The sequence below is a fragment of the Polypterus senegalus genome, chromosome 12 (genome assembly GCF_016835505.1).
Source record: "Polypterus senegalus isolate Bchr_013 chromosome 12, ASM1683550v1, whole genome shotgun sequence".
Classification (NCBI taxonomy): domain Eukaryota; kingdom Metazoa; phylum Chordata; class Cladistia; order Polypteriformes; family Polypteridae; genus Polypterus; species Polypterus senegalus.
This window is the reverse complement of record NC_053165.1, coordinates 80,999,932-81,014,725: the sequence shown is the minus strand read 5'-3', so window position 1 is coordinate 81,014,725 and position 14,794 is coordinate 80,999,932.

Genomic DNA, 14,794 nt, shown 5'->3' with positions numbered 1-14,794 from the left:
GAATGGATGGCTTTAATGCAAGCTGTGCTTCATCCATTGCAGACTTTCACTTGTAACAGCATCATCTCTAATTTTATTAGGTCATCTTCACATAAGGAACCCATTTTAAAATTTAAAAAAACCTGTGCTAAACAGTAAAGCAGGAGGCATAATAATTAATCAGGAGCTGTACTGGCATTGAGAAGATCAAACCTGTCAATAGTCTGAGAATTATAGGCACCCAGATTAGGCCCTCAGGCCAATGAATTTTAATTTCCTAAGTCTATTAGGAGTCAAAAATGAATTAACTTTGTCGTTATTGTCTTTGCTGTCTCTAGTGCTGCTGTTTCTGTGTTTGATTCCCTGGACTGTAGATATTACTCAATAACACCAACACGCACTCAAGCAGAACGTCCCGAGTTATACTCTGCAGTTTTTATTTGTAAATAAAGTGTTAGAACACAATTCAAACAAACTAAAATAATGGCCAAATACATTAAAATGCTTAAAAAAAAAAAAGCAGTCTGTAAAAACTGCATTCAGAGCAGACGGCTTTTCGTGGATACCATTTTCTAAAACCGAGCCACCAAGACTAAAGAGTACCAAAAATTACTCTCTAACTGGATGAAAGCTACAGGATTTTCAAAATATTTTAAATTATAAAAGTAGACGTAAGACATTTATGAAGCAACACCAAAACGGGCCTGCTGTGAAGAGTAAGAGCTTGCAGTGTGAGGGAGTGGCACGTTGACTGACCGCATGGCCTTCTGTCTTGAGAAATCCCTCGCACGTCTTTAAGGTTGGGAGTATCAAGTGAATGATGGTCTTTGTTCTACCTAACCATTCTTTTATTTAAAAAAAAAGGCTAGATGCTCCTGAACAAAGCATCCCACAGAAACTCTAGGGCACTGAAGGATTTGTGGCTTGCTTAAAGATGTCAACATTATTTAAGGACTGTATCCTTAACCAGCAATGCGATGTTCTATCCTGTGATTTGTTCAAGTGTGGGCCAGTTTATACTGTAAACTAAGATTCCCTTAAGGGCAGCTTGAACACTTGGATCAGAGGAAAATTCCTTGAAGCTCATCTGAATGAACTGTAAAAGCTCAGTCTGCTTGGAACTACAGCGCAAGAGCCTGAACTTCCTGTGTGAGAAAAGAACTGGAAGTGACAGACTTGCAACACATTAGGAAACCTGCCAGAGTTGCTCACGTCATACGGTAACTAGCTACACATTCTGGACGTGCTGAGGAAACCTTGGAAGTGATGGTCAAGGCAGCCCTGTCCTCATTCTTGCCACAATAGAAACAAAAAAAAAATCTGATATGTTTGCACATCAGCTATGAATAAGGTTCGGAGAGCATGATGGAAGAGGAACGACTTGCCAAGGTTTGCCTCCTGAGAGCTTTTTGTCAGTTAATTTGGGAAAACAGGTGGGCAGGCTGGGTTTACTTTTACCTCTGACCAGCTGCTTTTCAGTCAGGTTGTGGCTCATTTAAATAAGCAGTCTCACAAAATGAAGACAAATCTGCACGCCAGCACCATTTTTAAGTTAGTGATATTGTTCATTAAATTGTGCTAGTCACCAGTTAAATACGTGCAAATGATAGCAGCTGAGAAAGTAGGGCAGCACATTGGCCTCTTGGATTCAGCATCCTGGGTTTAAATCCTACAGCTGGATGATGTTATTGTAATGTTTGTATGTTCTTCCTGTGGCTGTGGCTTTTCCTCTTACCTTCCCAAAGACTGTAGGGTGAGGGTAGCTGGGTAAACTGACCTTGGCATAGATGTGCACATGAGGAGGGCCTGTGATAGACTAGTGGTATGGCCAAGGGCAGTGCCTCCACTGTACCTGAGGTGGCCAGGATGAAGCCCCAGCTTCCATATCACATGCACCTCAGAAGAGCTCATCCACCTGAAGCCTAAACATGTTTGGACCCAGCCAGTACTTGTGTGGGGAAGCTTCTAGGAAAAGCTGGGGTTGCTGCTGGAAAACATAGTGGTGAGGCAAGCAGGGGGTCTGTGGTCTGAATGTGGATCCCAATGTCCCAGTGTAGTCACACCGACACTTTGCTTTAAAGTCCTTCAGATGAGATGTTCAACCGAGGTCCCGACTCTCTGGTCATAAAAGATACCTGAGCATCCTTTGTAAAGAGTAGGGCGTGTCCCAATCTCCACGCTGAATTGCCCGCCATGGCCCAGTCATTCTGCCTCCCTAATCATCTCCTGTCTCTTAATTAAAAATTACTCTCCATCACTTCATCACCTAGTAGCTGTTGTGGGATGAGTGCACTGGTGCAAAAATGGCTGCTGTAGCATCATCCTGGAGGATACTCCACATTGGTGGTGGCCGAAGTGGCTCTCCACTCGCTATGTAAAGTGCTTTGAGTAGTGAGAAAAGTATGAACGTCAAGAAGAATTATTATTCTCATCTTCTCCTGTCTGCTGTTGAATGGTCTCTGCTGATGCCACCTCTGTGTGGTATCAACTCTCAGTCCAGACTTTCCATACGGACCTCCTGGCTGACGGAATGAGCTGCCCACCTCCACCAAACGTCTGAATCCCTCAATGTGTTTAAGAAGACACTCCCATGTTTGGTTGGTTTCTGCCTAACTCATCAGTAGCTGTTTTGGTTTGCGTAACTCGCTTATATTTTGTGCTGTGCTCTTTAACTTGTGATGATCAATTCTGGCCCAGTGTCCTGTAACACTTTTTTCCCCCAAAACAGAACCCCCATTATCTTGACCTGATTTGCAAGTCGCTTTGGATAAAATCGTCTGATAAGTAAATAAACCTATAATGCATTACTCCAGGAAGGCCATGTAAGAGTCCACTGGAAAATTTCGTTATTTTTGTCGTCCATTTGTAACTCCCCTAACCCGTTCAGTGTCGCACAGTGCCAGTGCCAGGCCGGTAACCCACCTGCTGGATGTGCCCAAAGTTGCACAATGAGAGACGCCCCTAACCAAAGGACAATGAATCGGCCCCATTTATCCACTGTGTGGTTACGTTATCATACGAAATGCTTAATCAAATTATGCGGAGGTGCTATCGTTTTGCCTCACTGCGCTGTTGGTGCCTGGTATCGAGGGCCCATCAGTTATTACTAGCTGGGTTACAAAGGTGAAGGTGATGGCGCGGTTACGGCTACTCGTCTCAAAGATGCCGCACAGCAGTGTACTGTCCTGAACACGTCAGCTACGGAGACAATAACTGCCCTGGGCTGTGTAAACACCGAGGTGTCGGCCAACGTGACGTTCCTCCTCGCGCTTAAAAACGTAAAGGAACAAAGGTGTTGTTGGCACGTCGCGAAGCAGCAGCTGTGCCGCCCGGAATGCAAGCACGCGAGACCTTCGAGCGCGCCCATCTCCTCCACAGCCAATGGGAGGGGAGAGTGGAGCCAGGGGAGGGCGGGGCCTTCTCGTGGCGTGATGGACGCGCCAATTGTGGGCGAAACGAACGACGAGACTGGGCGGGAAAAGGTGGAAACCAGGAACGCTGGAGGGAGCCGAGCAGGGCCGATCGCGCCGCCGCAGTGGAAGCCTTTCTGTTTCATGACGCGGTCCCTTTGTCAGGGTCCTAATGGGCCTACAAATACAAAACGTGTTTCGTTCAACTACAGAGTTTGCATCCCATCAATAACCCAGATTTCCATTGGAGCCTGGAGATTCTGATTTTCATTGGGAGGTTGGTATTGGTAAAGTTCATACAAAAAAGCCATTTGTTTCACTGCAATTCATTGATGTGCAGAATTAAATTGTCTTTGCGTAAATAGTAAACCATTGATATCGTTTAGCTAAATTCGGTCCTGCTGTACATTTCCTGCACCACGTAATGCAAACGTATTTAGGAGGAGGAGGGCAGGAACAAGTCCAGGACCGGAGGCCAGGCCATTGTAGACACCCATTGTTAATCAAACTTGAAGCTGTCATTTGCACATCTTTGGAATGTGGGTGGGAAAAGGAATAAATGAACTGTGTTCTTAGTATATAGCGCCTTTCAGAGAAGACACGAACAGAGCACTGTAAAAAAACGCATGCCATTTTTGTTTGAGCTACTATACCTCCATGCCCTCTTTTTAGTCGCCAATCGTTCTCTACCAGGTTTGCTCTCTTTCAGTTCACCTCCTTTTTTGAAGTTTGACCTACCGTCATATTTTTATAAACAAACAAAAGGAGAATGTACAACGATGTGTGCTTCTCAAATAGTACACCATACAACTTACTGCAGATTCTACAAGTAATTACAAATGAATACGGCGAAAGTCGGCAAGAGGGATCACCCCATTTACACGGCGAGAGAAACTCCAAGGAGGTCGACCCCCCCACTCCCCCAACCTTCTCACTCTTAGTCTTTTTTTTTCGTGTCCTGTTTATTGGCTATTGGTAAACCTCATTTTTTTTGTGGCACAGTCAATTTGGAGAACAGTGAAATTCATATTTGCATTTCGCAGAACAGCTGACAAAGATACAAAACAAAAAATAAATCTGTTTATCTACTGCATAATCTGATTGGACAGTTTGGCTTTGGTGACATGATTAAGAGAGGAAGTGCAAATGTCACACACAGGACAGAGGAAGTGTAAAGGCATAGGAGGCACGCTGAGAGTCTGAGAAGAGCAGAGCAGACGTATGACAATGCCGAGTACATGGAGGGCAAGAGCGAGGTAGGGAGCATTGAGATTGACATCCGAGTGCAGCCATGCAACGGGTGACACCTCAGCACCACATTGGACGGTGTGAGGTTTTTTTTTTTTGTTTTTAACAGTGTGCCCCCAACCCCCTAAGTTGGGGGACCTGCTTGCAGATTAACGTCATACCCAGGATGGAACAATTGCAAGTTAAGGGCCTTACTCAGGGCGTCCAACGGAGTAGAGTCGCTTCTGGCATTTATGGGATTGGAACCGGCAACTTTCCAATTGCCAACACAGATCCCTAGCCTCAGAGATATCAAATTGTTTATTTATTTTTATCATTTTATTGAATTTATTAAAAGCAAGTAACATTCCATACAAGCAAGTCAAACTAAGTTCGAATCAACCCCCACCCATGTGATATCAAATATTTATTAATGTGTTCTATTACATGTCTTTGACAGGCAACATGGCTAGTAAGTTATAAACGACTACACAAAAAACACATTGCTACTCTCTGTCAGGTCACAAATATTGAAAATGGAGTTCATTAGTAGTAGTGCGCAGCACGGTGGCGCAGTGGGTAGCGCTGCTGCCTCGCAGTTAGGTTCGCTTCCCGGGTCCTCCCTGCGTGGACTTCGCATGTTCTCCCCGTGTCTGCGTGGGTTTCCTCCCCACAGTCCAAAGACATGCAGGTTTGGTGCATTGGCGGTCCTAAATTGTGCTTGGTGTGGGTGTACCCTGCGATGGGCTGGCGCCCTGCCTGGGGTTTGTTTCCTGCCTTGCGACCTGTGTTGGCAGACCCCCATGACCCTATAGGATATAGCGGGTTGGTTAATGGATGGATCGTAGTAGTGCCGGCGTTGTTAATGCATACGGTTTACAGTTAAGTTCCACTTTGCAGGTCCAACCACTCCGTGTCATAAACGAGAATGGATTAAAATACAAACTGAATTTTATTTACTAGAAAACACCAAGCATCTTTACCTGGTGCACTCCTTACCCTTTTAGTTACATAAAGTAGATTCAGAAAGAATTGAGACCCCGCCACTTTCTGCACACTTTACTGTGTTATAGAGTTGATTTTTTTTTTTTTGTCCATTCATTCATTTTTCAAACTCACTGAGTCCTGAGTTGGGCCACCGGGAAGTCGGAGCCCATCCTAGGAAACATGTAGGCACAAAGTCAGGAACAATCCCTGGACAGGACGCCAGTGTGTGAACACACACACACAAACACCACACACGTTTTAAATGGTTAAATTTGCCGGTTTTTTTTGTTTGCCATCAATCTGCACTCAGCAACTCATAATGACAAAGATTCAATAAAAGTCAAGAACTGAAGTCTCTTATTCATGTTAGTATTTAGACTCTTAGCTCAGTACTTTGTAGAAGCCCTTCAGTTTCAAATCTCTACGAGCTTTGCACTCCTGGATTTGGGCAGGTTATTTATTTATTAATTTATTTTTTTTCGGTATTTGGTACACTTTATTAATCCCTGAAGGACAATTGTCTTTTTGCGAAACCTTTGAGGGTCAGAGCGCGGCTTATCCCATTCTTCCCGGCAGATCCTTTTAAGCTCCATTATAACTGGACTGGATTGTCTTTAAACTGCCATCTTCAGGTCTCTGTGGGGTTTGTGTCTGGGCTTTGGCCTGGCCACTCAAGAACACTTGTCCCAATGCCACTACAGCATTGCCTTGGCTGAGTGCTTCAGGTCATTGTCGTGATGAAAGGTGAACCGCCGTCCCAGTCCGAAGTGGCACGCACTTTATGCTTACTGGGACAGGCTCCAGCTCCCCCAAGACCCTGCTCAGGATAAAGTGGGTTTAGAAGATGGATGGATGAAACTGTTATGTAAAACTCCTTGGATGTGACATTTTAGTTTTTGTTTCCTTGACTGCAGGAGTGTTTTCTGGTGTGTGGCGCCTCTCCCGTACCCATCGATGGGTACCCACTTGAGTGCTGTGTACCTGCCCAGCTGCTGAAAATCTCATATTTTCTATCGTTTTCCCAGTTGTGCCCCTTGCCAGAAGGTAATCACTGCCCCTAGCTTTCTGTGAGTGTGGATCAAATGCACTTGTTTAAGAAAGCTGTGGTGAGCAGACAGGATGGCGCAGGCTTTCCATTGTTTTATTAATATGTGAGGGGCCAACCGGGTTGATCTTTATTTGCAAAAGGAAGCAAATTCCACCCTAAATGAATAATCCCAGTACCAGGTTGTGCATATTTACTCACTGATTCAGACTTGTCAGAGGTGGAGGCTGGCGTCAGAGGACAGGCCCTAATGCAGGGCATCACTCCTTTTTTTTTTCTTTCTTTCTTTGCAGGCCCCTTTTTCGAAATATTCAGATAACAACAAGGCGCCTCACCCCTAAAATCATCTTGAATGGCTGGTTCTTGTCACGTGTACAGAGTGCAGTGAAATTCTTACCGGCACGTCTGATCAACGCGTCTTAAAAAGTACAGAACGGAAAACACGAATCCGCTTACCTTTACAATGCAGGTGGGCAGCACCAGGGGGCACTCCAAGCACCCCTACCACTGCTGCAGTGGGGTTACCCCGAGCAGCTGACCCTTAACACCTTGTGCATTTTCTCTTGATTGTGTCCAGTCTGAACCGGTACAGGGAGACTTAACCTTGGCTGTGGCCTCCCACAGAGGTGACATTCCACGTCCCAAGTGCCAGCTTTTGTAGCCGAGGTCCCCGCCTTCGGCCACCACCTGACTCAAACTGCACCCAACCTCCTTGGGCCATCCTACAGGTGGTGAGCCCTTGGGAAGGGGGACTCACTTGCCTCTTTGGGCTGTGCCCAGAGGAGGGCCCCGGTGACCCGCATCCGGGCGAGGGAAAACGTCATCCAAAGTTTTTGCACATCATAGGAGGTTTTCTGAACCGCTCTTTGTCATGTCCCTCGTCTAGGACCAGTTTGCCTTGGGTGACCCTACCAGGGGCATAATGTCCCCAGCAACAGAGCTCCTAGGATCACTGGGACACACAAACCCCTCCACCACGCATTGAGAGGAGTCAGATGAGGTGGCTCAGGCGTCTATTCTCTTTTCTGTTTCTTTTTCCGGTTTCTTTGTGGTGGTGACCTGCGCCACCACCACCTACTCAAAGCTTCATGATGCTCCAACAATGATGGATGGATTAAAAGGCTGAAGTCCACGTGACCATCATCATCATCAAGCCCTTCCGTGAGAACCCTAAATCCAAAGAGGACTGTTTCATTTATATTAGGTAGAATGCCCAGAGGGGACTGGTCAGGGGGTCTCAAGGTCTGGAATCCCTACAGATTTTATTTTTTCTCCAGCCGTCTGGAGTTTTTTGGTTTTTCTGTCCCCCCTGGCCATTGAACCTTACTCTTATTCGATGTTAATTAATGTTGATTTATTTTTTTTTATAATTATGTCTTTCATTTTTCTATTCTTTAATATGTAAAGCACTTTGAGCTACTGTTTGTATGAAAATGTGCTATAGAAATAAATGTTGTTGTTGTTGTTGATCAGGATGCCTCCCTGGTGAGATGTTCCAGGCACGTCTAACCGGGAGGAGGACGTTGGAGGGACTATGTCTCTCGGCTGGCCTGGGAACGCCTCGGGATTCCCCCGGAAGAGCTAGGGAGAGGGAAGTCTGGGCATCTCTGCTTAAGCTGCTGCCCCCGCGACCCGATCTCGGATAAGCAGAAGAGGATGGATGAATGGATGTGGCCTCTCGTGGATGGCCTGATGGCATCTGAGCTTGTCTGACCCTTTAAAAGCCCCCAGTCTGACCAGCAAGGAGCACCCCGAGTGAGGACGTCCACCAAAGATCTAACTAACAACACTGCGTGTTACATAAATGTCCCATCACCCCCTTGTGCCACTGGCGCAGTGTTTACGAGCTGCCCGTCTGAGCTCTGTGACCAGCGGCCTCGAGTGAAGGTGATCCATAAGCAGTGACGTCCATCTTTTTTTTTTCTTTATCAGTAACTGGGGGCCAAGGCCTTCAGGTTCAAGTTTAATGATCTTACTCTGTGCCTGCTGGGTGTGGAGCGGGCCTTGTGAAATGTCTTCTTAAGCTGCTCTGCGGGCTTCACTGGCTTTGCAAATATTTCAGGTACTTTCTGTAACTCGTCCAGGACCCAGGGTGTAACCAGCAAAAGTCAGGCTGCGCCACTCTAAGCCTGATGAGCCTTCTGAGCTACACACCTCAGATACAGAGGGGGGAATAAGCCGCAGGCGTAGCGTGGCACCCGTTCTTGTAGATATGCCCTCCCGTAGCCTGCCTGCTGTGGCCACTAATGGAGCAAGTCTGGTCCTTCATGTTTCCTCGTCTCTCATTTGTGTATTTTATACAAGAGCTGAACTGGATTTGTCGAGCTGCTCGTGGCAATTGTAGAATACAATATTCGTAAAGTTGATGATTTGCATATATGAAAATAAGTATCATATCCTAATGCACACTAGTAGAGTAAGGGTTAAACCATAAAAATCCCATGCCTGCCTATTTTATTAATTTTCTCCCCAGGTAAAAATAAAATATACTCAAAATTTACTTTAATATCAGAAAGTACATTTCTAACACATTATTGTTTTCATGGGCTAAAAATAAGTGCAAAGAAAATCTAATATAAATGTACTAATTAAAAATACATTGAATACTTCAGTGTTGGGTGGCGCAGTGGCGCAGTGGGTAGCGCTGCTGCCTCGCAGTTAGGAGACCCGTCTGGGTTCGCTTCTTTGCGTGGAGTTTGCATGTTCTCCCCGTGTCTGCAGGTTTGGTGCATTGGAGATGCTAAATTGTGCTTGGTGAGTGGGTGTGGGTGTGTGCCCTGCAGTGGGCTGGCGCCCTGCTCAGGGTTTGTTTTCTTGCCTTGTGCCCTGTGTTAGCTGGGATTGGCTCCAGCTGGCCCCTGTGACCCTGTAGTTAAGATACAGCGGGTTGGATGATGGATGGATGGATGAATACTTCAGTGTAGGGCAGCACGGTGGCACAGTGGGTAGCGCTGCTGCCTCGCAGTTAGGAGACCCGTCTGGGTTCGCTTCTTTGCGTGGAGTTTGCATGTTCTCCCCGTGTCTGCGTGGGTTTCCTCCCACAGTCCAAAGACATGCAGGTTAAGCGCTGGTATATGTCACACCACCTACAGCAGATTCAACATTGAAGACCTCAGCCCTCTATAGCAGTAGGTAGTGCTGAGTTCAGGCAGGCCCTAGTGATTGATTAGCGCTGCTGGTTTCCACTTTGTTTAGCCCCTTAGCCTTCTGATTCTTGTCTTGCCCAGTGGTGTGCGTTGGGGGACGGCCGAGGAGACGATGGCCCTGGGTATCCATATCAATCCAATCCAAAGGAGAGCCCTGTTTCGAAAATGATTTTAATTTAATATGAACAAATTTACTGCGGTGGGCTGGCACCCTGCCCAAGGTTTGTTTCCTGCCTTGCACCCTGTGTTGGCTGTGATTGGCTGCAGCAGACCCCCGTGACCCTGTAGTTAGGATATAGCGGGTTGGATAATGGATGGATGGATGAACAAATTTAAATTACTATAGAAGCACTATGACTTCTACGTGCTAAAAGTGTTCACAGCCGGCCTGACCAGGCCTCGCACAGCGAAAAGACGCCTTCCGTTGAAAACGTTTTGAAAACTATGTTTATTTCACATGGGACAGGAAATTGAACCCACAAGTCAAAGGGCCTTGAAAACACGACTTGAGAGATGCTCCGCCCCCCAGTCCCGTATGCGCGGTGAACGTGTTAAGGTCTCATTTGTCCAAACTTGTTCCTGAGGCTGAGTTTCCCTCACTTATTTGGTCTCTCGTGTTCTTTTTCTAGCTAATCCAGTAAGGTACGTCGGAGAAACATGTAGCCTGTGTAGCCAGAGACTCTAAATCTGGGTGATGTTAGGATTCTTGCGTGTACAGGAGTTCTGTCGGGGTTCTTGACCTTTCACACGTGAGCTTTATTAGCACACTGAACCGACTGAGAACGGGAATTGAAGACCGCGGTGTTTCTCTTCAAGACCTTCGAAACCGATTTGCATTTCTTCTGGATTTGCATTCAGTCGCAAATGAAGACGAAAAAGAAAGAGAGAGATTAAAAAAAAGGAATGTTCAGCCATTGCAGATTACTGTGCTGATGACGTGACAGCAAATCAATTACATGACGAAATTATTGACTTTGTGATGCTCCTTCGAGCCCCCTGATCCTGAGGACGCTCTCCAGTGGTTAGTACAGTCTGGAAGGGAAGGCATTGCATACAGATTAGTGCTTACCATCGCATTCATAACCGCGAGTTCTGAAAGATCATTTTCACAGTTGAAATTAATAAAAACTCAACTGAGATCTTCCATGTCACGAGAGCGTCTGACCAGCCGGGCTTTAATCAGCGTTGCCTCACAGACGATGTAAAAAATAAAGTAGTACAATTGTTTTTGGAGAGGAGATCTCATTTGGGGAAACAAAGTTTAAATGAATGTTTAATTTGAATAAAGTATTTCTTATTTAATACTAGCTGTGTAAGCCCATGCTGTAAAAAGTCCAGGGTCCTAGAAACTATTGAAAATGTCAGAAAAAAAATTGAAATGTGGAGACGTCAGGTGATTGAAAGGAGCTACTCAGGGCATCTCTCTCCTAGGACGATTCGTTTTGCCGATGTGCTTGCATCGCTTGTGCCTTAGCGTCGGGAGGAAAAGTAAAAGGGATACCGTTGTGCCGACGTGCTCATTGTTGCTCTCTTTTCTCGGCGGTTTTACATTGGCAACGGAGTCGCTTTCTTCTTCCAACTCTTTGACTTGGGGCCGCCTTGCCGGCTGTCTGAGCTTCATGCTGTAGTAGCCTCTCACGTCCGGGCAGACACACACACTTCGACGCGTAGACGTTTAGTTTTCTGTTTCCTTGGAGGCGAAGCCCTCACCCCGACTCCACCTCTCACTTCCGGGCCGGACAGACACTTTTGGTGCTTTTCCACTGCATAGTACGGCACGACACGGTTCAGTTCAGCTCACTTTTGGGGGGTTTTCCACTGGGAACAGTACCTGGTCCTTTTTTTAGTACCACCTCAGCCGAAGTTCCAAGCGCGCCGAACTGTTACCAAAACGTGACGTGTAAACTCTGCTGGTCACTGATTGGCCGGAGAAAATCGTCATTACTGCGTCACTGAACTTGCGACACGAGACACAACAGACGCGCTAGATTTCTAGCACAGCCAGCGAAGGTTCGGACGCACCATTTTGTTTTAACCAAAAATGGCTGTTTCCTGGTCTATTGAGGAAGTACAGACGTTCCTCTCGTTGGTAGCCGAGGAGCGGATCCAGCGAGAGCTGGATGGGGCGACACGGAATGAAAAAGTTTTTCAGGAGGTCGCCTGTGGCGCATTTACGATGATGTCACGGCAGTAGAGGCGGCACAACTATAACGACACGTGAATAATCCCGCCCACTCTAAAGCGGTACTAAACTGCAGTCGAAACGCAAACCGAGCCGAACCAAGGTGAGCTGTACTGAACCGTGCTGTGCCGTACTATGCAGTGGAAAAGCGCCAATACATGCACTTCCACAAGTAGACGTTTATGTACAAGACTAGCTGTGTAAGCCCGTGCTGTAAAAAGCCTGGGGTCCTAGAAACTATTGAAATCATCCGAAAAAAAATTTGAAATGTAGAGACGTCAGGTAATTGAAGGGAACTCCTCTGGACGTCTCTCTCCTAGGAGGATTCGTTTTGCCGATGTGCTGGCCTCACTTGTGTTATTAGCGGCTAAGTGAGTTTTCTGTTTCCATGGAGGCGAAGCCCTTATCCCGACTCCACCGCTCACTTCCGGGCCGGACAGACACACACACAGTTCCACACGTAGACGTTTATATATAAGATGCCTTTCTTTATCATATTCATATGCCTTCTTTACCATGCACTTTGACAGCACCTCACCTTGCGGGGGCACACAGTCAAGGAGTTGCTCTTGCCCCTTGCTTTCTGTTTCCAGTTTTTGGCCCCACGCTTTGTTTCGACTACGTCCCCTGATCCTGTTTTCATCATCACAATAAACCTCAGACTCGTCTCGTGTTCCAACATCAACAGCCTGTGGTGTAAGTTTATCGCGTTTCCTCACCCGTTTCCCCCTAGCTGTTTCATGTCCAGTGTCTTTCTATTCATGAAATTACAGGCCAAGCATGCGGTTTAACTTTAAGGTGTTTCCTTCTAATGGTCTTTTTCCCTTTCCAAGTGGGTTTTACGGAAGGTCCTCCTTCTCCATTGGTTATCCTTAACTGGAGTCACTGGTTGTCCCTTTGCCCCCCTGTTTTTAAATTGACTGCCTGGCTGTGGTGTCACTTCAAGCTGTTTTTCTCTCCTGTTTCCCCATATTTGTGCCGCGACTGACTGCGTGATCTTTCCGCTGTAATTGTCGTCTTTAACTGGTGTAACTGCAGTGTTTCCTCTCCCACGTCCTCCTGTTTCATTAACAGAATGTTTCTTTGTTTCATATTGCCGTCAAAATTTTCTACAGCACTTTGTTCTTCATACTGTGGTCAGAAGGCAGGATGTGACTGCACATGACAGTGAAAGAACAGCAAGAGTTGCTGCAACAGGACTTGAAAGAACCAGCAGTGCAACCACTAAAGGTGTTCGGTAAGTTTGCCCTGTGCCTTTTGTTAAACGGAACACAACGTCCTCCATCTTAGCTTGTTGTTTTTGAACTCTCTGTAAGTTTTCGGCAGACTCCCAAGTGGGACAGCAGATTTTATTTCTGCCCCTTTAAGTCCAGTAGTCCTCAAGTTCAGTCCCAACTGCAGGTTTCTGTCCAAACTGACTTCTCATTTTAATTGTATTGTATTGACCCCCTTCTCTGTGACACCCACTGCACGCCCAACCTACCTGGATTTGAACTGCCTTTCCCAAGGTTTCTTCCATTTTTTTGGGGGGTGTTTTTTCCTTGTCTTCTTAGAGAGTCAAGGCTGGGGGGCTGTCAAGAGGCAGGGCCCGTTAAAAGTCCATTGCGGCACTTCTTGTGTGATTTTGGGCCACAATACAAAAATAAATTGTATTGTATTATGATTGGACTCCGGCCTTCATCGAGGAAGCCGTCATTTCACAGTTTTTCACACTGGGTTGGCTGACATTTCATTGAAAGGTGGCGTGCATTCATGTTGGTTACCTGGGGATAATGTAGTCGTTGTTTTTAAGATGGGTGTCACTATGCAGTGGTAGCGCTGCTGCCTCGCCGTGAGGAGACCAAGGTTCGTGTCCCGGGTTCTCCCTGCGTGGAGTTTACATGTTCTCTCCATGTCTGTGTGGGTTTTCTCCAGGGGGCTTCGGTTTCCTCCCACAATCCAAAGACATGCAGGTTAGGCGCATTGGCGATCCTAAATTGTCCCTAGCGTGTGCTTGGTGTGTGTGTGTGTGCCCTGTGGTGGGCTGGCACCCTGCCCGGGAATTGTTTCCTGCCTTGTGCCCTGTGTTGGCTGGGATTGGCTCCAGCAGACCCCCGTGACCCTGTAGTTAGGATATAGCGGGCTGGATAATGGATGGATGGATGGATGTTTTTTAAGATGGGTGTCACTATGCAGTGGTAGAGCTGCTGCCTCGCCGTAAGGTTCGCGTCCCGGGTCCTCCCTGTGTGGAGTTGACATGTTCTCCGCATGTCTGTGTGGGTTTTCTCCAGGGGTGTTTGGTTTCCTCCCACAGTCCAAAGACTTTCAAGTTAGTAAAAGTGGTGATCCTAAACTGTCCCTGGTGTGTGGCTGGTGTGTGTGTGTGTGTTTGCCCTGTGATGAACTGGCATCCCTCTCCAGGGTTTATTCCTGCCCTGTGCACTTTGCTAGCTGGGATAGGCCCCCCGCGACCCTGTTCGGGACTAATCGGGTCAGAAAATGACTGACTGTTGTTATGATTTTCATTAGCATTTTCATTCTGGTTACGCTGTTTTGCGTTTTGCTGTTGCAGTGAATGTGACAACTCACAGACAGATTCACTATTATCCCAGGCCCTGTCCACATTACTGCATTTTGGATAAAAACACAGACTGTATTCTCCATTTTCGCCTTTCGTCCATGCTACCCCAGTGTTTTCAACCTTCGAATAATGGAGATTTCTGAAAACACTCCTTGGAACCGTTTACTTTTGGAAAACCAGCTCAGGGTGTCTGTGTGAATGGGTGGAAAGGCATTTTCTTCAAAAATTGACGCTAATCGCACGCTGATTTGTTTGTGC